Source organism: Protopterus annectens, chromosome 13.part0, assembly GCF_019279795.1.
Source record: "Protopterus annectens isolate FY-2018-M chromosome 13.part0, PAN1.0, whole genome shotgun sequence".
Lineage (NCBI taxonomy): Eukaryota > Metazoa > Chordata > Ceratodontiformes > Protopteridae > Protopterus > Protopterus annectens.
Window position 1 is genome coordinate 1,240,000,683 of NC_056747.1, and position 23,492 is coordinate 1,240,024,174.

The window sequence follows — 23,492 nt, forward strand, 5'->3', positions numbered from 1 at the left end:
GTTCGCTGAACTACCTTTGTCACTTTACCAGGCTTCAAAGAGATATTCTCAAGGAACTGGGTGAAGTGGCCCAGGATCCTTCGGCTGCTGGGGCTCAAGAAAAGATTGCCTCACAGCTAGCAATCCTGAATTCCCTATCCAACTCCTCCATGCGGCTGATGGAGCGAGCAGGGCCGCAGGCACAGGAGTTGCTCTTAGACGCCAAGCCTGGATGCGGCTTTGTAATTTTGCGGACCCCTTTAAGGCGTCCTTCACCAATACCCCCTTTGATGGTTCGGCTTTGTTCGGACCTCAGGTGAAGGATACCTTGACCAGGTGTGAGCAGGACGGTAAAACTCTTTCTGCCGTTGGAGTCCATTTTTCCACTCCTTCTAGACCATATCCCAAGGGTCAGAAGGGGGGGAAGATGTGGTTCCGCAAAGCCCAAGGAGCTACACCGGGCACACGTGGTCAGTTTACCCCCAGAGGCAGAGGGGGTAACAACAATAGACGCCGCCCTAGAGGCAGGGGGGGTCCTCAGAACCAGGGCAACAGGGAGTCTCTTCCTGAGAAGCCCTTTCAACATCCCTGAGGTGTTGCCCGACTGTCCACCCTTGGAGGCAGTCGGGGGAAGGATTTTGCTGTACCCACTAGCCTGGCAATCCCTATCACAAGATATGTGGGTACAGTCGATCATATCTGAGGGTTACAAAATCCCCTTCGAAAGGTATCCCGTACCTCAACAATCCCTTCCAGACATCTCACCCGGTCAAAGGGATTTGGCAGAACAGGAGGTTTCAAAGCTCCTATAAAAAAGAGCCGTCCAGACTGTGCCGGCAGACCAGGTAGGATCCGGCGTCTACTCGAGATTCTTTTTGGTCCCCAAAAGGACGGGAGATTGGAGACCAATATTAGACCTGAGCAGTCTAAACAGATTTGTCAAGAAGGCAAGATTCCGGATGGTCACGCTTCAGTCCATTCTGCCCTTTCTGGGCAAGGACAACTGGATGTGCTCTATAGACCTTCAGGACGCGTACTATCACATAAAGATTCACAGGCGCTCCAGAAGGTTTCTCCGCTTTCGGCTAGGGACCAGTCATTACCAATTCAGAGCCCTGCCCTTTGGCCTCACTTCAGCCCCAGAGTGTTCACCAAATGCATGGCAGTGGTCACAGCTCATCTGAGACGTCAAGGATTCCAGGTGTTTCCTTATTTGGATGACTGGCTCCTCTCCGCCACCACCAGGTGTCAGCTTCTTCAGACCAGAGACTACACTCTACAGCTTTGCAGGAGTTTGGGAATTTCAGTAAATTTGAAAAATCTTCTCTGCTGCCTTGCCAATCTATCACCTTTATAGGCGCAGAATTAAACACCGTCAAAATGTTAGCCAGACTAACAGATCAAAGAATTCTGGACATCCAAAAATTGTTCGGATTTTATTGCAGAGCAACAAGGTCAAAGCCAGATTTATACTGAAGGTTCTAGGTCTTATGGCTGCGGCCATTGTTCTACTACCACTGGCTCGCTTCCACATGCGTCTTCTGCAGTGGATGCTATTCACGCAGTGGTCGTACCACAGTCTCCCATTGAGGCACGAAATCTTAGTCACACAGTCGTGCAGAACTCATCTGAATTGGTGGATATCTTCCCCTCTTCTTCATCAGGGCCGACCTTTTGTTTCCCCTCCTCCAGTTGCCACAGTCACTACGGATGCCTCTCTGATCGGGTGGGGGGGGGCATTATCAGGGCAGGATGGTCCACGGAACGTGGCAACCCATAGAATACCATCTGCACATAAATGTCCTGGAGATGAGAGCGGTGCTTTTAACGTTGCAGGCCCTCAACGACTTTCTTCCCACGGGGACTATTGCAGTACAAACGGACAACATGTCCGTGGTCTGGTACATCAACAAGCAGGGCGGGACCAGGTCCTATCTGTTGTGTCGAGAAGCTCTCAGACTTTGGCAATGGGCAATCTCCTCTCATCGGTTTCTGATAGCAATGCACATCCCCGGCAGGTCCAACCTCTTGGCGGGCAGGCTGAGCAGATCCATTCTGATGCCTCACGAGTGGTCTCTCAATCAATCTGTAGTGGATCAGATTTTTCTGCAGTGGGGCACTCCTTGTTGCGATCTTTTTGCTACTCCTCAAAACAACAAGTGCCCTGATTATTTCACACTCTTTCCCCTTCCAGGCCAACCCATGAGAGACTCTCTAACCCAGGATTGGCCCCGGGGACTTCTGCACGCTTTTCCTCCTTTTCCCTTGATTCCACAAGTCATTCAGAAAGCCACCGTTTTGAGAGCCAAGTTGATTCTCATTGCCCCTTATTGGCCTCGACAAATTTGGTTTCCGTCTCTGCATCGTCACCTTCTGGTGCAGCCCTGGCATCTGGACCCAGTTCCGGATCTCTTGATCCACCAGTCGGGTCAGCAGCACCGGGCCATTCATTCTCTCAACCTCACTGCTTGGTTGCTCCACTTCCTTCCCTAGCCAGGCTTCCGATGATCTCTGACTCCGTCAGAGACATCTTAGTGTCTTCCTTAAAGTCGTCCACTAGGACTGTTTATGCTAGCAAGTGGCGACGTTTTTCTATTTGGGCAAATTCCAAGAATATTGATCCCTTTACTGCTCCTGTACATTCTGTTTTAGATTTCCTGGCGGAGGTTTTTCATTCAGGATCCTCGTCATCTACAGTTAAAGTACAACTGGCTGCTATTTCCAAGTATCATGTTGGCTTGCATGACAATAACATTATGTCTCATAGATTATGCAAGGCCTTTCTGAGAGGAGTTTTTCTCCTAAAGCCGCCTATAAAGCATCCTCCTCCGCAATGGGATCTAAACTTAATGTTGGCATCCTTGATACTACCTCCCTTCGAACCGTCTGCTTCATGTTCTTTGAAGTTATTGACCTGGAAAACTATATTCTTACTGGCTGTCACTTCAGCAAGAAGGGTTTCCGAGATTCAAGCTCTCTGCATTCGTTCCCCTTACTTGGTTTTTCATAAGGACAGGGTATCATTAAGAACGAACCCTTCCTTTCTCCCCAAAGTTGTGTCTCAAACCAATATTAACCAATCAATAGATCTACCAGTCTTCTTCCCAAACTATTCCGACAGAGCTGAACAAAAGCTTCATTTTTTTGGATGTCCATCGTCAGCTCAGGTACTATTTTCATAGAACTAAACAATTCAGAAAATCGGACCAATTATTTGTCTCCTATGCAGAAAATAGGATAGGTCTTCCAGTTTCTAAAGTGACCTTATCCAGATGGTTGACTTCCACCATTTCCTTTGTGTACTCTCTCAGAGGCAAGCAGCTATCTTCTAAACCAAAAGCACACTCAACCAGGAGTCTGTCCACTTCTGCAGCCTTTCAGGATAGACTACCCATTGATACTATTTGTGCAGCAGCTACTTGGGCCATGCCTCATACCTTTGTCTCTCATTACAAGTTGGACTTGGCCTCCAGAGATAGGGCCAGTTTTGGTTCCACAGTTCTCAAGAGTCTGTTCCATTGAGCCACCCGGGATACAGGTGCTAGGGACGCGGTCCCATCCAGCAAGAATGAAGGCGAGATTGACAACTTAACATTTAGAAGTTATGTACCTACCATAACGTTCCATGTTAGTTGTCTTCTCTGCTTCTTTCTTAGGCCCCTCCCTCCTACCCCCTGGCCTGGACAGATCTTGAAGAGTTCCTATCAGGTTGTTTTCCTCCTGAGCCTTCATATGAGGACTCTTTTTATGAACTTGTTTCCTAATCATGTTAGGTTAGTCCTTAGCAGGGTAGGTTAGCTACCAAACGAGATCTGAGGTAGTTCCGCCTTGCATCATGGGATATAGGGTTGCCTCGAGCTGGTAAAAGGAGTTCTCAAGCTAAAGCAAGTGCCGAGTCGGAGCCGAGGATCGGCTCCGAACCCATCCAGCAAGAAAGAAGGCGAGAGAAGACAACTAACATGGAACGTTATGGTAGGTACATAACTTCTAATTCTGTTACAACACAGATGTCTACAGTCTCATGGAAGAGGAAGGCTTGCAGGGAGTGGAGTTTCTTAAGGCTTCTAGCATTGAGCAGTACCACCTTCAGATATTCCTTTGTAGGTTTAGTTAAGTCGGAAGGTCTGTCAGTCTGGTATTGCCTAAAAAGGTACTGTGGGTTGGAAAAGGTCTTTTCCAATATCGGAAAGCCCATAGGGAATAAGTGCGGACAATCCCTGACAAAGCAGCATGGTCTATCAACCACTTCACATTATTAGAGACAACGCTACTGTGATGTGGTATATAAACAAACAAGGTTGTACCAGAGCTTGCCCTCTTTACAGTCTTGCCATGCAGCACCAAGACAGACCCTTCCAACTGAAAATTATACCCAGGCGTCTTCCATTAATTGATCCAGCTGTGGGGAACTCTTCAAATAGATCCGTTTGCCTCCTTTCAAAACAGACAGTTGAAGTTCTGCTCCGGGATTCCTTGCAAACAGGCTTGTAAGACTGATGCCTTTTTATTCCCATGGACAGGAATGATCCTGTATGCTTTTCCGTTCTTTGCACTGATACCAAGGGTTTTTCTAATGATCAAGGACTCTCCAGAGATAGTGGTAGTGACTCCCTTTGGCCCATGCAACGGTGGTTCTCCCATTTTTGAAACTGGCCAAACAGAATTAACACAAGCTTCCCAGAGTCTGGATTTGCTCAAACAAGACAAGGGTTGTTTGACACATCCCAACCTGAAAATGCTTCAGTCGAATGCTTGGATGATAGAATGTTGATACCTTTCAAGCAGGACGTGTAGCAAGTATTAAAGAGGTTAAAAAAATCTCTAAGAAAATCATATATGTGCAACTGGAAGAAAATGTTCTAGTTGCTGCCATTCTAAGATCCAGAACCCATTTTAAGACCTGGATACCTCTGGTTCTAGATTATTTGAGAGAATTGTTATCCTCTGGCCTTTCTTGCTCATCTGTCAGGATTCATCTTTCATCCATTGCTGCTTGTTTGCCATTAGGCCCTTCCCTTTCTACCTGTTCTCAAGTCAAGCAGTTTCTCAAAGGATTTTGCATATCCATCCAGCTAGAAAGCAGGTGGCTCTAACCTGGGATCCTAAGTTTGAGCTTGGAAAAACTGACACCATTTCTGTTTGAGCCAGCTCATTGGACTGATATGAGCATCTTTACATGGAAACTGCATAACTCATTTGTCAGAGTTCTGTAAGAAGGGTGTCTGAGTTACAAGCTCCTATGGTGAGTTAAACTTGCCTCTTTTTCCACAAGGACAGGGTTTCTTTGCGAACAATTCCTCTTTTTTTATGCCTAAAATAAACAGAATTACTCTTCCTGCATTCTTTCCAGACGCTATAAACATGGGAGAAAGATTCCTATGTACTCTGGATCAGGCAGCTTGCATACTACATGGAACAGATCTTAATCCTTCAGGAAAGGCAATCAGCTCTTTGTCTCCTATGAAGATAAGAAAAAAGGGCAACCAGTGTCAAAGCTGACTGTTTCTAGATGGTTGTCTCGTACTATTTCTATTTGCTATTCTTACCATAAAAAGTCACTTCCAGGCAGGGTTAGGGTCCACTCTAACAGGACTTTGGCTTCTTCTCTGGCTTTCTGGACAGGGGAGGACTCCACAAGTATTCCATTGGCAGCAGCATGGTCCTCTGTACATATTTTCACAAAGTTTTACAAACTGGATTATTTTTCCAGATCCCAAATAAGCTTTGATCGTACCATTTTCTCAGAGCTCCTGGATTCTTGGAAGTCTGTCCTTCTCTCCTTATGTTTCTAAGCTATGATAATCTACCCAAATAACTTAAGCTACTGCAACAGTGATCTAATGCTGAACATAGTACAGTTGTAAGTAAACTTACCATAGCAATAGATGCTCTAATGGATCTATTTTGCAGTAGCCATCCTCACCCTCACCCCCCCCTTGTCTTGTTTTTGTAATAATGTGGTTTAATATTGCTTTCCCTTTCTATAATTTTCCTTTCAGGCTATAGCCTCCATTTAGAGGCCAGAAATCTGTGAAGCTTTTGACACCCAAACTATGTTTTTTATGTTCCAGCCCCTGGCAGTTAGGGAATTTGGAAGCTTTGACAGCTGACTTGTGGTTGTATCCTGAGCAGGATATAACCCAGATAGACTACTGCAACAGTGATCTAGTGGAACATCTACTGTAAGTTTACTTATACAACTGTACTTTACTGAACTCTGCAAACAACCAGTGTGCTAGGAAGTAAAACCAAGGTACATTTCACACCAAGTAAAATGCATTGTAGACTCAGGAATTTAACAAAAATGGTGTAGAACAGATGGGAGTGCGGCCACGGTGGTGCAGCGGTTAGCATTGCCGCCTCGCAGCAAGAGGTTCTCCAGTTCGATTCTCGGCTGGGGTGCCTTCTGTGTGGAGTCTGCATGTCCTCCCTGTGGTCGCGTGGGTTTCCTCCGGGTGCTCCGGTTTCCTCCCACATCCCAAAGACATGCTGTAGGTAGATTGGACACTCTAAATTGGCCATAGGCATGAGTGCTTGCGTGTGTGTGTGCCTTCTGTGGAAGGTTGGGTGCCGGGCTGGCATCTCGACACTGTAAAACTCCACTGCCAATCATGAGCGGACAGGTGATCTGCTGTGGCGACCCCAAACCGGGAAAAGCCGAAAGAAGAAGAAGGTGTAGAACAGATGGAATAATACTGCACATTTTATATAAACTGTTCTGCAAACATACCTTTGCTGTGTTTGCACATAAGTTTGACTTTAAGGAAGTTGTCTTCTACAATCGGCATGCTGTTAAATGAACAAGGTCTTGTTCACACACACAGCTTTGCTGCCAACCATAAAACCCCCTTTGCTGTTCAGGCTGGGGTGGATCTCTACAGTATTTGTAGCCAAGAGTTTTTTTGTATTTGTATGGCTCCAGTTAAAATGGAATAGGACCCTAGAAACAAATCACATCATTAAACTGCAAAATTAGTGCTCAAGTAACCCAACACCTAAGTCAGAGACTAAATGAGTGGGAACATAAAGGTATTTTCTCTTTCTACAACCAGCAAATGTTGGTACTTTTGCATTGCTGTTAGATATTTTCTGACACTTGTCCAAGTTGTTTCATTTTCCATAGTGACTGATTCAAATGTTTAACTTCATTTTTTTTAATGAATGTTTGAACAGAAGTGTGTATTGATTGTCACTGCCAACACATTTAGAGTTCTGAGTAACAAATTAGCAGAGACAATCCAGCCTTGAAGCAGACCCAACAAAACTAGCAGTCAGTGGTTTGGCTTGGAGTCCTGTGGCCTGTAGCTGGCTGTTATACACCAGGTTATAGAGTCTGGGATGCACAGAGAAGAAAATGGGATGCATGTGAGAACGTGCTGTCAGGATTTATATTCTGTTTTTCTCAGTATTTTGGATTCATGTTGGGGTCAGCATCACTGAGGGAAGCAAACTTCGAGACATGAAACTCGCTAATCTCTGTTTTACTGTGACTGTACCCTTGAAAGCATAGAAAGGGACTGATCACCTAGGGGTGCCTAGGGTCAAACCTCACAACTATTCTGGCCAAAGCTGCAAATTATAGGGGATAGAGGCCCATAAGCATGGATAAAGTTTAAATATTGCTGTTGTAAACTCATTGCTTGAATAACAGGTTTGCATTCTGAAGGATATGAAGTCTGAAACTCCTACACATTTATGAAGATAAGACCAAAATATGAAGCAAATATCTGCAAATTTTGTGAAACTTTTGAACAGCTGAGAGGTATTCCTAGTTTGTCTTCCTCTTAATTCAGTTTTATTATTTGCCTAAAAAGTTATTGAATTTTAAAATGAAGGAAGTAAAGTACACTTTTTAACAATTGCCTTGATTTTATAAATGCCCCCAAATATGTGGTCTCTATGTTGTTTTTCTGCCAGAAGCCAGCTTTAATACTTATGTAGCTGAGAGGTGCAACTGGCACTATCCTGCCATTTCTGCTGTTATCAACTACTCAGAAAATTCGGATGGTAGAAGAGTGACTCAGTGATGCCCGTGGAAGTCCAAGCTTCTTTGCAGGACTGTCTTGCATTTTTTTTGTTTGGATGGAAGCTGCTGATTACTTTCATGAACTTGCTTAACTAAAGTGCATTTGTAAGGCCATGAGTATAAAGCAGCACACGTTAAACTACAAGCGGGTTGGTTATTTCTTTTGTGTTCTTTTCATAGAATATAGAATGCTGTTTACATGGAAAGCATTTTGTATTTAACACTCCAACATTTTACCCAATGTGGGCAGTTGCATGACTCTGCGGTAGCTCAAATAAAAATAAACAGGGTTGTTTTGAACCTGGTTTGACCTTGGATATATTGTTACGAAGTAAAAAAATTACTTGCATTTTAAAGAGGTGGCATGTTTAAGTACAGGTACATTTCCTATGTTACATCTCAAGGACATAATTCATATACACAGTGTAGAGTTTTGATTCAGAAACAAAAGTGTAGTTCTAGACATGGTACCTGTTAATCCACAACCCCTTTTCCCATTTTTCCACATCGGTCAGGATGTCACTTCAGCAGTAACAAGCCAAGGTTGTATGCTGCCCTGTATGCATATTTTACTTCTGTTTCCATTTCCAAACCTTTTAGCACTACATTTATAGCTTGACTATGTGCAGTTCCCAGTCCGTAGTGCCAAAATGGTAGCACTTCAGTACATTCTGCTTGGCACTTGTAGGAGATCAGCAGATTTGTGATTTTAGAGTAGGTCACCATAGAGTTACAACTAGTCTCATATCTCCTGCAGTCTTCTCTACTACTGAATTCACTCTCCTGAAAATCAACTTGCTTCCAAACATCTCTCCTTATTTCAAAATCAAACAGAAATATCTCTCTTCCTACCCCTTTATATCCTTCTTTCTCCATCCCTTTACCCAGTGGCGGCTGGTGACTTTAAATCAAAGGGGGGCTGCAGGAGACAGCTGAATGGGTGGGGTCAAGGGGAAGTGGTGTGGCCAACCAGAAAGGGGAGGAGCTATGCTCAAAACTACAAAAACTAACGTTAATTAAATACGCTGCCCTGGGTGGCAAACCATCATTATGAGAGTCCAATCAAGGCAAAAATAAGTGTAGAAGAATAAAAATATTTCAATGCATTGGCTGCATGACAGCTTACTTAATATCTAGATGGAAACAAAATTTTGTGAGGCATGAAAAAATAAAATTACTTTTTAAATACATTACTGGAATGCCAGTCAAAATCAAGTACAAGCAAAACCAGAAGCACTCAATTCAAACCACTTCTCCTTGCAATGCAGTTCTAATTATAATTTATATTCAGCTTTATTAAAGTGCCAAGTAACATGCTGAAAGTAGAAATCTATGTGATGCCCCCACTTGTAAAAATGTTTCTTATCCAAAAAAAGACCTGCTGCCTGACCTATATCTACTTGTTTCATGGGGAAAACATGATCAAAGTAAAAAATGAAAAGCAAACAAGAAACAAGCTCAAGATACATTGCTTAAAGGATTACTGTACAGGTTATGGACCACACATGATTGGTATTCTGTTTAGTTTACGGGTAAAGTCTGTAGAGATGACTGGAAGTCTCCAACAAGTGTAATGAGATTTTTAAAATAATGGAATCCTGTCCTTTAATACCCAAGGCTTATACATTATCTAGTCAAGTATTCTCTGCATGGCAACAACAGAAAGTATTTCAATGTTGGCAATTCTTTAACAGTATGCTTATTAAAGCTTACTTGAATCTTACGATCTCAGACAAGCTTACATTATGGTCATTAAAGCATTGCTACTTAAACACAGAGCAACAGGCACTTTGAGTAATAAGCATAAATCAACAGTACAAAAATATGACAGAAATCAGGCCTTTCTGCAAAATCAAGGACAGATAAAAGCCACTGTAGTACTTGTGTCTACCTTGGATTGGGGGGAACACACTGCACATTTACACCGCATAACTACTCCATGCCTTGCTTGGACACATCCAGAGTCAGTACATGGTGGAGTGGGGTGCAACAAGTATGTCACAATTTGAAATGTCTCTGGCTGACTGTGATGGCCCTGACACATGTGTCATACCTCTCAACCTCAGAGCAAGAAATCTGGACAAAGCCATACACAGAAGTGGGACAAATGCCACAAATCAGGACAATTTTTAAATATTGCTCTAATAAACTTAGAAAGATAATAGAATAGGTCTTGCATTAGTATGACTTTTCTGAAGGGTATAAAATCTGAAATTCAAGTGTCTGTCATTATTTTCTAACTTCAGTCTTTAGTGATTTGTCACTAATTTGCCAAAAAACACAATTTTATGAAAAATGGACCAAATGTGATGCAAAAATATAAAATAGCCACACAATACAGCTGGGGACCTGTCAAAGAAGGGACACTTTAATATTAGTACTGCTAACTTGAGCAGCTGACAAAATAAAAGAATCTACATGCATTTCAAGTAATCTATAACTTTGATTATTAGTTATTTCTTAATTGTAAACCCTCCATGTTTTCTTCCAAAATTGCTATTTTGCGGAGGGATTATTAGGGGGAAGAGCAACATTTTAAGCCAAAATCGGAGACAGCTGAGAGGTTGGCTATGCCTAATTCTATAAAGCAATTTATTTGCATGTACCTCTCAACCTGTTAATGCAGTAAATCTGAACAAGGCCAAATATACTGGGGGAACATATAAACAGTACTAAAAATTGCTCTTGCATAAATTGAGACAGTTGATAGAATAACAGTTCTTACTTTAGCATGCATTTTTCTGAAGGTTATGAAGTATGAAACTCTATTTAGTGACTTAATTTCTAAATGATTTGCCAGAAAACTACAAATTTTATGAAGAACAAACCAAAAATAAGAAGCAAAAATCTATTCATTCTTTGAAAATCTGGACAGTTGGGAGGTATAGTTCAGCTGGGCCTGTCTGAGTTTGCTGCCCTTCCCCCCTGACAAAATCACGGTTGAATAGAGCCTCTGCAGCCATTCCAATGAACCATTACTTGGCTATTTCACTCCATTTACCATAAATACTAATGTGCATACTGCTTTACTTGTATGATGAGCTGGACTTCATTTGAAAGTTTTATTTTGTATTTTACAGCACAAACACTAAGTCATCTACTAAACAAAGCAATGCAGTCTCACAATGAAAACTTGGCATTAAAACTTCTCTGCCCTTGAAACTCACATTCATTGAAACAGCATTGAAACCCACATTCAAAGAAAATACATTTTGCCAGTGGCAGATAAAGATTAATTTTGGGCTGTTTTCAAATCATAGGCCCCTTGCATATGAAACATACATGTGCTCTTTGATACACCTTGCTCTTTGATACACCTTCCTCATTGTACTAAATTATATTCCTTGTACAATATATTACAGTTGTTAGAGGGCGTTTTAAATTTGTTTTGAACATTTTTCCAGTAAGCAATGAAACAAAATGCATGCACCCAAAATGACAAAACTGCCCAGTTCAGAACATTTATCATAACAGTCTACTCAGACTTCCGCAGTCCACCATTATCAGTAAATATGTACAATTCTACAGTCCACCATTATCAGTAAATATGCACAATTCTACAGTCCACCATTATCAGTAAATATGCACAATTCTACAGTCTACCATTATCAGTAAATATGCACAATTCTACAGTCCACCATTATCAGTAAATCTGCACAATTCTACAGTCTACCATTATCAGTAAATATGCACAATTCTACAGTCCATTATCAGTAAATATGCACTATCTCTGAAGATGTAAAAGTCATCTAAATAATTCCACATTAAAGAAATCTGTAACTAATGAAGAGGTTTCTGCTAGCAAACACCTTTATATTTCATGGTTTCATCGAAAAATAAAGTGCCTGTTGCCCCTCAGGAATAAATTGCCTATATTACATTAAAAAAATGATAAGCTAGTAATATTGCAAGAGGAAATGGATGGCAAACTGATAACGGACTCATAGTTAGTATCTTCACCAAGGAGAACATTCTCTGTACAGCAGCATCCACCCCTTGTGAGAGTAGAACCCACAGCCTTCTGCATCAAAGGCACGTACACAACTTGTGCTATTAACAAGGCAAACCAGCTTCACTTAAGCAGCACTAAACTTCTGTTCCCCTACAGCTCTCAGCTCCTTGTAAAATCTACTCAATACTCAACTTCGCAGCACAAAGAAAACTGGAAAAAGCCAAAATGTATTGGGGGGGGGGGGGTTAAAAGCCCAAAAACCAGGGACACAAACATTGCTTGTATAATCTTGGAAAGTTGCTAGAACCATACATTTTACTGCCAAGCTCCCTGTGCAAAACAGAGCAACATACCACTACGCCAAATCAGCTGCTTTGTAAAAGAGGAAGACTGAAACTTAAATGGCTATCATTTAGTGAATTCAGTTCTCACCATAGCTGTCAACCTCTTAGTACAAAACACCTGGACAAACCCAGTAATGAGGGAATACAGCCGTCAAACATTCAGTGAATTCAGTTCTTGCCATAGCTGTCAACCTTAGCACAAAAGACCTGGACGAAGCCAATAATGAGGGAATGCAGTCCCAAAAATAGGGACAGATTTCAAATATTCATCTTATAAACTTAGAAAATTGCTAGAATAAAAGGTTGTGTTACGGTTGTGTTACTATGGATTTTCTGACGAACATGAAGTCTGAAATTCAAATGTTTGTCAATTTTACTGCTGACAGAATAAAAACAATTTTCAGCAGAGACCCAGGGAGAAATACTGCAGACACGTCTTTGTAAAATGACAGGGCACCAGAGCTAATCCACACAAACACAGGGAGGAGATGCAGACTCCACACAGTAGGCACCTCAGCCAAGAATCAAACCAGAAAACCTATAGCTGCGAGGCAACAATACTACCACTGCACCATCAAATATGCAAGGACTTAAACATTCAGAAACCTGAAGTCTGAAATTCAAATGCCTGTCAATTTTATTTAACATTTGTTAATCAGGACAGTCTGACTTGGAACAAAAAAACAATTTTCAGCAGAGGCCCAGGAAGAAATAATGCAGACATGTCTTTGTAACATGGGAGGACACAAAAGCAAACCCACACAAACACAGGGAGAAGATACAGACCCCACAAAGAAGGAACCCCAGCCAAGAATCAAACCTGAGAACCTACAGCTGTGAGGCAACAATGCTACCAGTGCACCATCAAATATCAAGCATTGCAACATTTACAAACCACAGATATTATGAGGAACAGATCAGATCAAATATGAGGCAAAAATCTGCATTTTTTTTACAAATGGTGGTGGGTAGGGAACTCAAGTCTTTAACACTTGCATACAGGGTACAGGGTTCAAGCCTGAGGTATTCCCTACCACACCACCATGAGCACCTGGGGCATTTTCACACACACACAATGGAGTATGGTGGGGTGGGGGTGGGGGGTTGAGTGGCAAATATCAACTTGGCTATCATAGGGGGAGTGTCTGAAATTCTTTCTATAGTTCAGGCATGCTCTGATGGAGACCAGCACTTGAATTCTCATGGCTTCAAAGCCTGGCTATCATTTGACAGTAGGGGATTCTGAACAGACTGGTGTCTCAATGATGCTTATGCTTTTGGAGTTGCTCTGTTCAATAAGGATTCCATTCCCTTGCATATCTAAAGATGTCCGCCCTTGGCTAGCTACAGTATGCACACTTCCTGCTTAAGAAATCATAGCAGTGATGAAACTGATACAGCTGGGATTTGACAGCCCCAGTGAGACAAGTGGATGAGTTAAAGGGGGAATGATTGATATCAGCAGTGGAGGATGCGGGATCCAAAAAACTTGAAAAAAGCATAATTAAAGACTGTTGGTATATAATTGGCTGATTACAGTGATCAGCATTTGTCTTGGAGTTACTATGTTTAGTAGAGCTGTATGGGTCTAAAGCCTGCTAGACTGCAGGTCTGGGGGTTAAGTCTCTAGCAACATTTATATAGTTATTACTTATTACTGAAACTTTTCACAACTGGAGCTGGCTAGCTGTGTGCATGTGTGTGAGCAGATATGCTTATACATGTTTGTCAGCCAGTGCATCTAGAAAGGGACTGGCATGTCTTTACATCATTTAGCCTTATTTTATCTTAACATTGGAGCAGACTGTAGTGGTCCAACATTACATGATGAGAATCTTTTGCAGAACATGTGGCTTATTTTAATCTTTCACTGTTACAGCTTACTTGGAACTGATTTGTAGTAATGTCCTCAGAATAGATGCACATGCAATGCGGATCATCCAGAAGAGAATGAATAAATCAATGAAAACATAATGAATGAATGAATCATTCATTGTTTTGTAGGGAAATTTGTAGAGGACAGATTAAGTTGCAACATGTTCATATATGAAGATTGAACAAGCAAAATGAGATAAACTGAAAAATAATTGCTTAGTATTGTGCTATACATTATCAGTCTCATTTCCCCAGTGATACCAACATCCGTCTTCTTGACTCATTTCTTCACTAAATAATTATAAAGAGCTTCTCTGTCTTAGTTCTAACATTTACTACAAACTCAAGAGTTTCTTATTTAGCCTTTTCCACATTTCTAGTTTATCTCCTGACATAACCTTTTAACACATTAGTGGAGGAAACGCTTACATTTGGTTCACATTCTCCTCATGGAGGGAAGCAGTGAAACAGAGTCAAGCAGAGTAAAAGAACTTGAAGTAGATGCAGTGCAGCCCTGGCTTTTAACAGCAATCAATGTGCATGGAGTGCACAGATGTGAAAGTCTTTGTTGGTAGTAGCATGCTCCCGCTGCTGTTGCTATCCATTTCAGCAAAGAGAATGACGGCACGACAAATAATCTTGCTACAAGATGTAGCCCACATGCTAGAAGTTTACTATTGGTGAGGTTTTGTATAGTAGCTCATGGTTAACTTCCCACCTAAGGTGTAGCAGTTTCTATGCAAAAAAGCATTGCTGATGGTGGCCAGAGAGTAAGCCTGTGGCTTGTGAAAGTTTAAGATCTGATGGCAGGATGACACCAAGCCAAAATGTTACAGGGGTGTCTGGGGTCATGGAGCGATTGTCAGACTATAGCTGCACTGTACGTGTTGTATGCTAGGATGTCTGCCATGTTAATGGGAGTCAGGGCTGTTTCATGAAAATTCTTTATCGTTGCTAATATGAGATAGTAGAAGTCTACTAGACACCACCATCCAGATCCGCTCATACTTCACACGCATACACGCACACATGCACACACACACACCCACACACACACACCCACACACTTCCTATCAAACAGTTAAAAGCATATCTTCACACACAAGTCCCTATCAAATAACTTCAAACACTATGTCCCTATCAAAATGTTAATAACTTCAAACACCTACCTAAGTCCCTATCAAAACGTTAAAAGCACCACACTTACCTATCCATTCTCCATAACGTACATCCAAATGCCCGCGCAATGCTCCAATTTAATCCAAAGACCCGCGAGATCTGACAACCCCTTCCCGACGAGAGACTCAATTCCTGACTGCTGGTGTTGCAGTCTGGCCCTGACGCGTTTTCCCAGCAAGTCTGTGCACTTTAAAAGTGCACAGACTCTCCTCGTGTTTCCCTACCAGGACTGCCAGACTGCATGGAGCATGCGCAGTAGACTCACAGTAGTCTGGACTACTGCGCATGCGCGAAGCGCGAAAGTCCGTGAATTTAAAAAGTTTTTTTTAATTTCTTTTGAGGGGGCTGCAGTCCGGCAGTCCAATAGCACGGGCCGCCCCTGCCTTTACCATCCTTCAACTGTCTGATGACATTCACCCCAACCCTGACTCACACTAGTTGTTCTACACCTACCAATTCTAGACAAACGCTTCTGAATGTACCTAACCGTACTCCTAAACATCTCTCCTTTTACGCTATCAACATCCACAGCATTCTTAACTGAATTCCACTCTTGGATAGCCCAGTACTCCCCTAACATAGTTACTCTCTCTGAAACTTGGCTCAAACCACATAACAAAAACAGTGAATTTCTCCCCCTGGTTGTAACATTGTACACTTTGATCGTATACATAAAAAAAAGTGGAGGTGTTGCCATTATGTATTCAGACATCCTAAACGTATCCCCCCCTTACCAACCCTCCCCCCTTTTTTTCATCCAGCAGAACTCACTATAGCTAACTGCAAACTCGGTGATTATAAATCTCTTACTATAATCACCATGTACATATACCCCCTGAAGAGAACATTGATTGATGTATTAGAACAGATTCTTCACTGGATTTCTGCCAGTATACATAATGAAACTATAATACTAGGCGACGTTAATATTAACTGGTGTCCCTTCATCTCTGACTCCCCCACCTTCAGTATAAACTTTATGGTTTCACCCAACTTATCTCTCTCCCACTTTTTTCTTCACAAACCCACAAATAATTGTTCTATCCTAGATTGGATTCTTGTCTCTAATCCTAACTTCTATCACCAAGCTGAATCCCTACCAGATTCAATCAGTGACCACTCTCCTATTCACGTCCAAAGATTCTCCCCACCACCTCTCATCCTCAAAAATATAAAGAATGCTGAAAGCTTTCCAACTTCAACCCCATTTTATTCAACGATTGTCTCTCTGCTATTAATTGGTCCTTCCTTTCATTCCTACCTCTTGATGAAGCTGTTACTCAATTTAGCTCCATCTTTCTAAACGCACTGAAGTCCTTTGCCCTTCCCAGAACTGTCAAGAGTCAAATCTTGGTGATCTCCTTGGCTCACCAACTCTACTCTGTATCTTATCCTAAACGGATATTCTGCTTGGAAACTCTGGACTAAGACCAAATCTTTTACACACTACCAACATTACAGGGAACTCCGAAATCTGACCAAAAAGCATATTAACATTAATAAAAAGAACGTCTACTACTCATCCCTTACCACTGAACCAAGAAACTCTAAAAAAAAATTCTGGAATACTGTTAACAAAATTTCCCACCCTGGGAATTCCTCAACTCATAACCCCTTCCCAAATAACACACAACAAGAAACTGCTTCCATTTTCAATTCATACTTCATAGATACCATTAGCAATCTTATGAAGACTTCCTACCCTACTGTCCCTTCTCCTACCCACTTCTCTTTTACAAAAATTCCCAATCTGACTTAATCCCATTCCTCCAAAATCCACAGATAGGCAGGCAAACTGGGATAATCCATTTAATATATAACTTTACTTTAAGCGCTTTTCGTACGTACTATGTACGAACTTCTTCAGAAAAGGAACAACAATTAAAGTGCCATTTAAGTACCAAAAATTAGTAGTCAGCTGATGCAGCAATTATAATATAAAAACATATTAAAGGCACCTCACTAAAACACAACGAAGTCTATATCAAGATGAAACTTGTACATGAAATATGATTATAAGTAATATATACACCAAAGAATGTCTAACTAAAAATACATATAAAAATGAATTAAATTAACCTTTTAAAGACCTATATTAATATATAACTTACTAAAACTGACTGTTGTTGCTTAGCTGTTTACTACAGGAATCGATCTTTTAGTCAGTTTTAGTTAAACCATTCCTATACATACCTATACATAAAGGTGGAAATGCTGTAGAGCTCTCTAATTTTCGTCCTATTGCAATACTTTCTTCCCTCTCTCACATTCTCTAGCACTGTGTCTGTAAACAAATCTTGGCTTATCTCACTACGGAAAACATGATCACCCCTACCCATCATGGCTTCCCCTCCTACCACAGCACCACTGCTGCTCTTATCTCCTTTACTAACTCCATCTCTCTAGCCAGAGACGAGAATAAAATTGTGTGTCCTGCTTCTTTTTAGATGTTCCAAAGCATTAGATACATTCTCTCACTCCATCCTTCTCTCTAGACTTTCTCAACTCATCCTCTCTCTTGCTGCTATCTCTTGGTTTAACAGTTCTCTCACAGATGGACAGCAATCTGTCAAATGGCTCTTCGCTCTATCCCCCTTTCTCCCCATCAAAATGGGCATCCCACAGGGCTCTATACTAGGTCCCCTTCTCTTTAACCTCTTTACTAATCAACTTTACACTTAACTGTCCTAAGTCATTCCTCATACAGTATGTACTATACAATCGTCTCCATTGCTGATAACCCTTCTGATTTTCTCACCCTGACATAAACATCTTTCAACCTCACTGAAACTTGGCTAACTAACAACCAACTCATACTCAACCCTAAAAAAAAAACTAAACTTCTACTCTTCCTCCCTATATCCCTCTGCCATCTTAAATATCCATTCACCATCTTTTCTCTTAACAACAATATTAAACCTGATTCCCATACTATGCTCCTTGGGGCTATCATAGATCAACTTAAATTCTACCTCCGTGTACATCATTTTATCAAGAAAACCCATCAAAAGCTTATTGACTCCATAATATCACTTACCCAAGCGTACCTTCTCCCTAGCCTCTTTTACAGCTCAAAAATCTTTATTTACAGTCCACACTGCTTTCCAAACTCGAAACCACCTACAATAAAGTTGCCACATCTGCAGCTAATTTGCCATCTAAATTACACCACAGTCTTGCTCTCCGGACACTCAGCTGACTAGAGTTTCCTAATCTATTATTATTTTCTCAACTACTTATCATCCATTCTATCCCGTATAAGCCCTCCTTCTGGCCTAATAGCTATTCTTTAGTCTAACCTCTATAACCCCCCTCACTCCCTCAGAATCTCTGACCAATGTCTCTTACAAATTCACAAACCTAATGCATCTTTTGGACGCGTTCTCTATAAACACTTTTCTGCTCTGTCATGGAACAAGCTTCCCAAGATCCTCATAGGTTCATAGGTGTGTACTAGACTAATGGCTCTGGAGCCTTTACAAGCCTAGCTCATAGAAGTCCCTTGGCATTGTGCCGCCCGTCGTTAGTTCCCAGTGCCTCTATCAAGTAGAGCCACTGGAGTGATCCCCGGGGTGAACTTTCTATTTCCCATCTACTCATCAAGATTTCTCTTGACGAGGGCTAGTGAGGTGCTCTTCTTGACATGTATGGGAAGTCCATTCCAGAGCATGAGCAGTCTCTGGGTTATGAACCTGTCCCTCCAGCATGTTCTGTTGATCGTGGTAATGAGGTTGAGCTCTCTGGCGCATGTAATGTGAAGGGATTGGGATTTCTTTAGATGTAGCATTTCTAACAGAGCTGGGTCAGACATGGCTTTGTAAGTTAGAGATCGCCTCTTAGTAGACAATATGAGACAGAGAATAGGTGGAGTTTTTTGAGTCTGTCCTTGTAGGACATGTATTTAATGCTCAGGATCCTCTTCGTGAGGTACTTTTGTGGCCTCTCCAGGTGTTGCAGGTGTCTAGTGAGGTAGATGCCAAATGGGCATTATTCTCTATGATTGGTCTAATGAGGGAAGAGTAGAGAGAAATGATGACCTCTTTCTTCCTGGATGCAAAACCCTTGGTAGTGAGATGTGCCACACAGAAGGACTTTCTGTCCACCGTGGCAATGTGGTGGTCGTAGGAGAGGTTGCTGTCAACCTGTGTCCCCAGGTCTCTTATAATGCCTTTAGTGTTCAGTGAGCTCCCATCGATGTGGTAATTAGTGGGAACTGAGTTTTTCCCAAAGGGGATGACTACACATTTTTTTGGCATTAAGCTTAAGGCCATGGTTTCGATACCAGTCATTGGTCTCAGTGAGGCCTTTTTGTAGGATGTCTGCATCACTTGGGGAGTTAATAATGGCTCCCAGCTTGCAGTCATCTGCAAACTTCATCAGCCAGAGTCCCTCTGTGTTGTCCTGGACTTCTGAGAATTAGATGCCAAACAGGACAGGACCCAGGACCGATCCTTGTGGGACTCCACTCGTGATTGGTCGGCAGTCTGACTTGGAGTCCGCTACTTTCACACTGTATGTTCCGTCTGTGAGACAGTTTGCAACCCACCTAATGATATAGAGGTTGATGCATAGTTTGGTGAGTTTATCACTAATTCCAGAGTGGAGAATGGTATCAAAGGCTTTGGCCAGATCGAGGTAGGCTGTATGAACTGCCTTACCTTTATCCACCGCTCTGGTGACTGACTCGAAGTCAACCAGGTTGAGCAGGCATGATCTACCTTTCACAAAACCAAATTGCGTGGGATCCAGAGTTTGGAGATTCCCTATATCCTTGTTAATTAGGTCCATGATGATGAGCTCCATAGCCTTACATATCAGACTCAGGCTAATGGGGCAATCATTTCCAGAGTCTGTAGTCGCTCCTCCTTTATGGAGAGGGATGACTGTAGGAGTATACCATTCTGTAAGGACAAAGCCTGAGGTGAGGCTGTGAGTGAACAGAGCACACAGATTGCGGTGCCAGTTCACTTTGTAATTAATGTAGAACACAGCCAGGGATATTGTTGGGTCCCATGGAAGCTGTATTCTTGGCCTTGGACAATGCAGCTTTAACCTGTAATGCAGGGTACCTGGCATTCTTCTGGTATTGAGATTGGTCCTTTGTGGGGGGGGGGGGGGGTAAAGTTGGCACCGTCAGCCAGTATGTTGGCAATATCTGTTGGCTCAGTATAGGAGGTACCATTGTGCAGTTACTCAAAGCAAATCTGGGTATTGCCATGGAGATTCTTGATATAACTAAAGAAGGTTTGTGGTTGTTTTTAGTGTCTGTCACAATTCTGCCTTCATAGCTGGCATTGGAGGTTTTAATGAGGGATCTCAAGTTTTTGTTGAGGCTAATAAGGGAATTTTTCCAGTCTTGGGGCTTTAGCTTTTTCTGCAACAGGGGCCACCAGACAGGCTTCCTTCTTTTTTTTGGAGGAGAGCATCTTGGTTCTGTTGGGTATGGCTAGCTCCATGTATTTATGTATGTGTTCGTACAGTGCACTGGTTTATGATTTGGCAGTCCTGCATCTATTTTCCATTGGCATGGGTGCTGTGAAGTTAGACACCTCTGTTTTTAGGAGTCCTAAGTCAGCGTTGGAGAAGTTTTTCATAGTGGATACCTTTGCGGAGGGTGTGGTGAGATGTGGATTTCCATGGTGATTAGTTTGTGGTCGGATCTAACCAGGGAGGACTTGACTCTTGGTGTAAAGCAATGTTTGCCCATGTTAGTAATAACCAGGTCAAGGATGTTGCTTCCTCTAGTAGGGGTAAGAATGAGCTGGACCAGGGCATTGGAATTAATGAATTCCAGGAAGCTTTGGGCCAGTGCATTGGTGCTTGAGTAGTTTTCACAGTTCCAAAAAACACACAGGAAAACGGGATCCAGCCAACAAGAGTTTATTGCCAATGAATAACAGCCACGATTTTTTCACAGTTGATGGAAAGGTAGTTGAAATCTGCTAGCACAAGAGTGTTGGGTTGGACCTTGATAGATTCCAGGGTGCTTATGAACATGGAGTGAGAGTCTGGGGACATGGTTGGGTACCTGTAACAGGCTATGACCTGCATCACAGTCTTACCCAATGTTAGTTGTACCTAAACTATCTCAGATGCATTATGCTGGTCTACTAGTCTGGAGGTGTGCATATCCTGTATGAATATAGAGACACCACCGCCTTTGGACCTTCCGTCCATGTTTCGGTGCCGAAAAGTGTGGAATGAGTTATAGCCTGGTAGCGCAGGGGTGCTTTCTGCTCTTTAAACCAGGTCTCCGTTACCTGTCGATGTTCTCCATTTTGAGGAATGCTTCGAGCGAGTGCATCTTGAGATTTAGACTTCTAGCGTTGAGCAGCATGACCCTCAGATTTCATTTATTTATAGCTGTCATGGTAGTAATTTGGCCTTTGGAACACCAGCTAAAAAGGCACTATAGGGGTGGCAAGAGCATTAGCCAGTACCTGGAAATGCAGGGGTGACAGATGCAGGCCATCTCTGGCAAAGCATTGAGGTCCGTCAGTCATGTCATCCCAAGCAGACAGATACTGGATCCCCCTAGAATGACACCAGAAACTTAGCCAATTTTTGAGGTCAATCATTTTTTTGTTTGTATTGTGGTATCATTTTGGGTGACGGTAGGATACTACTCGGGGCTAGTGTCATACCTGCCTGGGCCACATAATCCGAGAGCTCTACAATGTCTTTTCATGTAGTCCAAGGAGGTGCATCTCTGGTCATTCACACCCACATGGACACTGACAGTTATGTAGTCATTGTGGAGTGACCTGAGTGAGTATGTTATGTGTCGGATTCTGGCACCTGATAGCTGACTGTTATTTTCTCTTTATTCAACCTAGTGAGTGGGACATCTGTGTGCCTAACTACTGAGTCAGCTATGATTAGTGTATTGGGCAAGGTGTTTAGACTTAGGGACTTAGGTTGAGGGGCACACTGTGGAGGTGAGCTGTGTGTCCTATGTTTTGTGCTGTGTTGTGGGGTGGAATGCATTTCTGTCTTGGAGGTCTCTGCTTTTTGGGTAAATTTCTATTGAGTGCCTCCATGACGATAGGTGTGTGGTTTGTGTTTTTATGTGAGAACTGTGATAGTGGGTGATGTTCATCGTGTTTTACTGTTGCAGTCATTACTGTAGGGTTCTCCCCTGCCGGCAGGCAGCCCTCGGTCAGCCAGAATCCCAAAGTCTGGGTCCGGCGTCGGCTGTTCAACCATGCTCCCTGACGCCAGAGCGCCAGGTGTACAAAGCTGACAGCCGACGCCATCTTCTCCAGTCTTTCTTGCCGTGCGGTGATAGCAGTTCGCAAGTGCCGGTCGGCTGACTCCTGACTATTTTTTCTGATAAACTTCAGTCCGAAGATTTTCTTCTCCACTCAAAGCTAAGTACCCCGTTGGGGAAACTTTTTTCTCGCTCCACTCCGATGTCAGAAAAAGTTAATAATTGTATTTCATGTGGGAAGCAAATACCTCATAAGGATTTTCATTCTTACTGTATTCCTTGCTTAGGCCCTGACCACGACGTAGCTAGTTGTCGGTTTTGTGCTAGATTCAATCAACGTACAATTAAGCGAAGGTACGATTTTGCTTTTCATTACTTCGGTAGGCGCTTTAACTACAAAATGTCGTCGGATATGGTTACGGCTACCGGAGTTCACAAACGTCGCAAGGATAAAGACAGGCCTCCGAGGTCCAAAGCTGATGATAGCACACAAGCGGAGCCAGCTTCAGGTTCGGCCGTCGTCAGTGAGGCGCTTTTGCAGCCCCTGTCGTCGGCCATTTCAGAACCGATGGCCGAAACGGACTCTCATGAGGAGCCAACCAGGCCTTTAAATATTTCTATTGCAGGACCTTCGGACAATGCTCCTTCAGATGGGTCCGGAGCCGCTGTGCAGGTACCGGCTTCCGAAGGGGTTTTCAGGCCTCCTCAACTTCTAATAAAGGCAAAGCCAAAGACAAAGGCAAAGACTCCTTCTAAATCAAAGATTGCAACACAGGCCTCTTCTGAACCGGCTCCCAAGTCACAGAAACAGTTACTCAAGATGGCGGAGGATTTACTTACTATGATTAGGGGTTCTCATCCCCCTCCAGATAAAAGGCCAAGGCAGGATGTTTATTATGATTCCTCTGATCAGGCTTCTGTTTCTTC

General features: G+C 42.6%; 1 protein-coding gene across 5 annotated transcripts in view; it reads left to right on the plus strand.

Annotated features, from left to right (window-relative positions):
- The window catches only part of LOC122788226 (solute carrier family 25 member 39-like), a 389,064-nt gene that overhangs the window by 272,781 nt on the left and 92,791 nt on the right, over positions 1 to 23,492 (plus strand). The gene's annotated exons all lie outside the window — the stretch shown is intronic.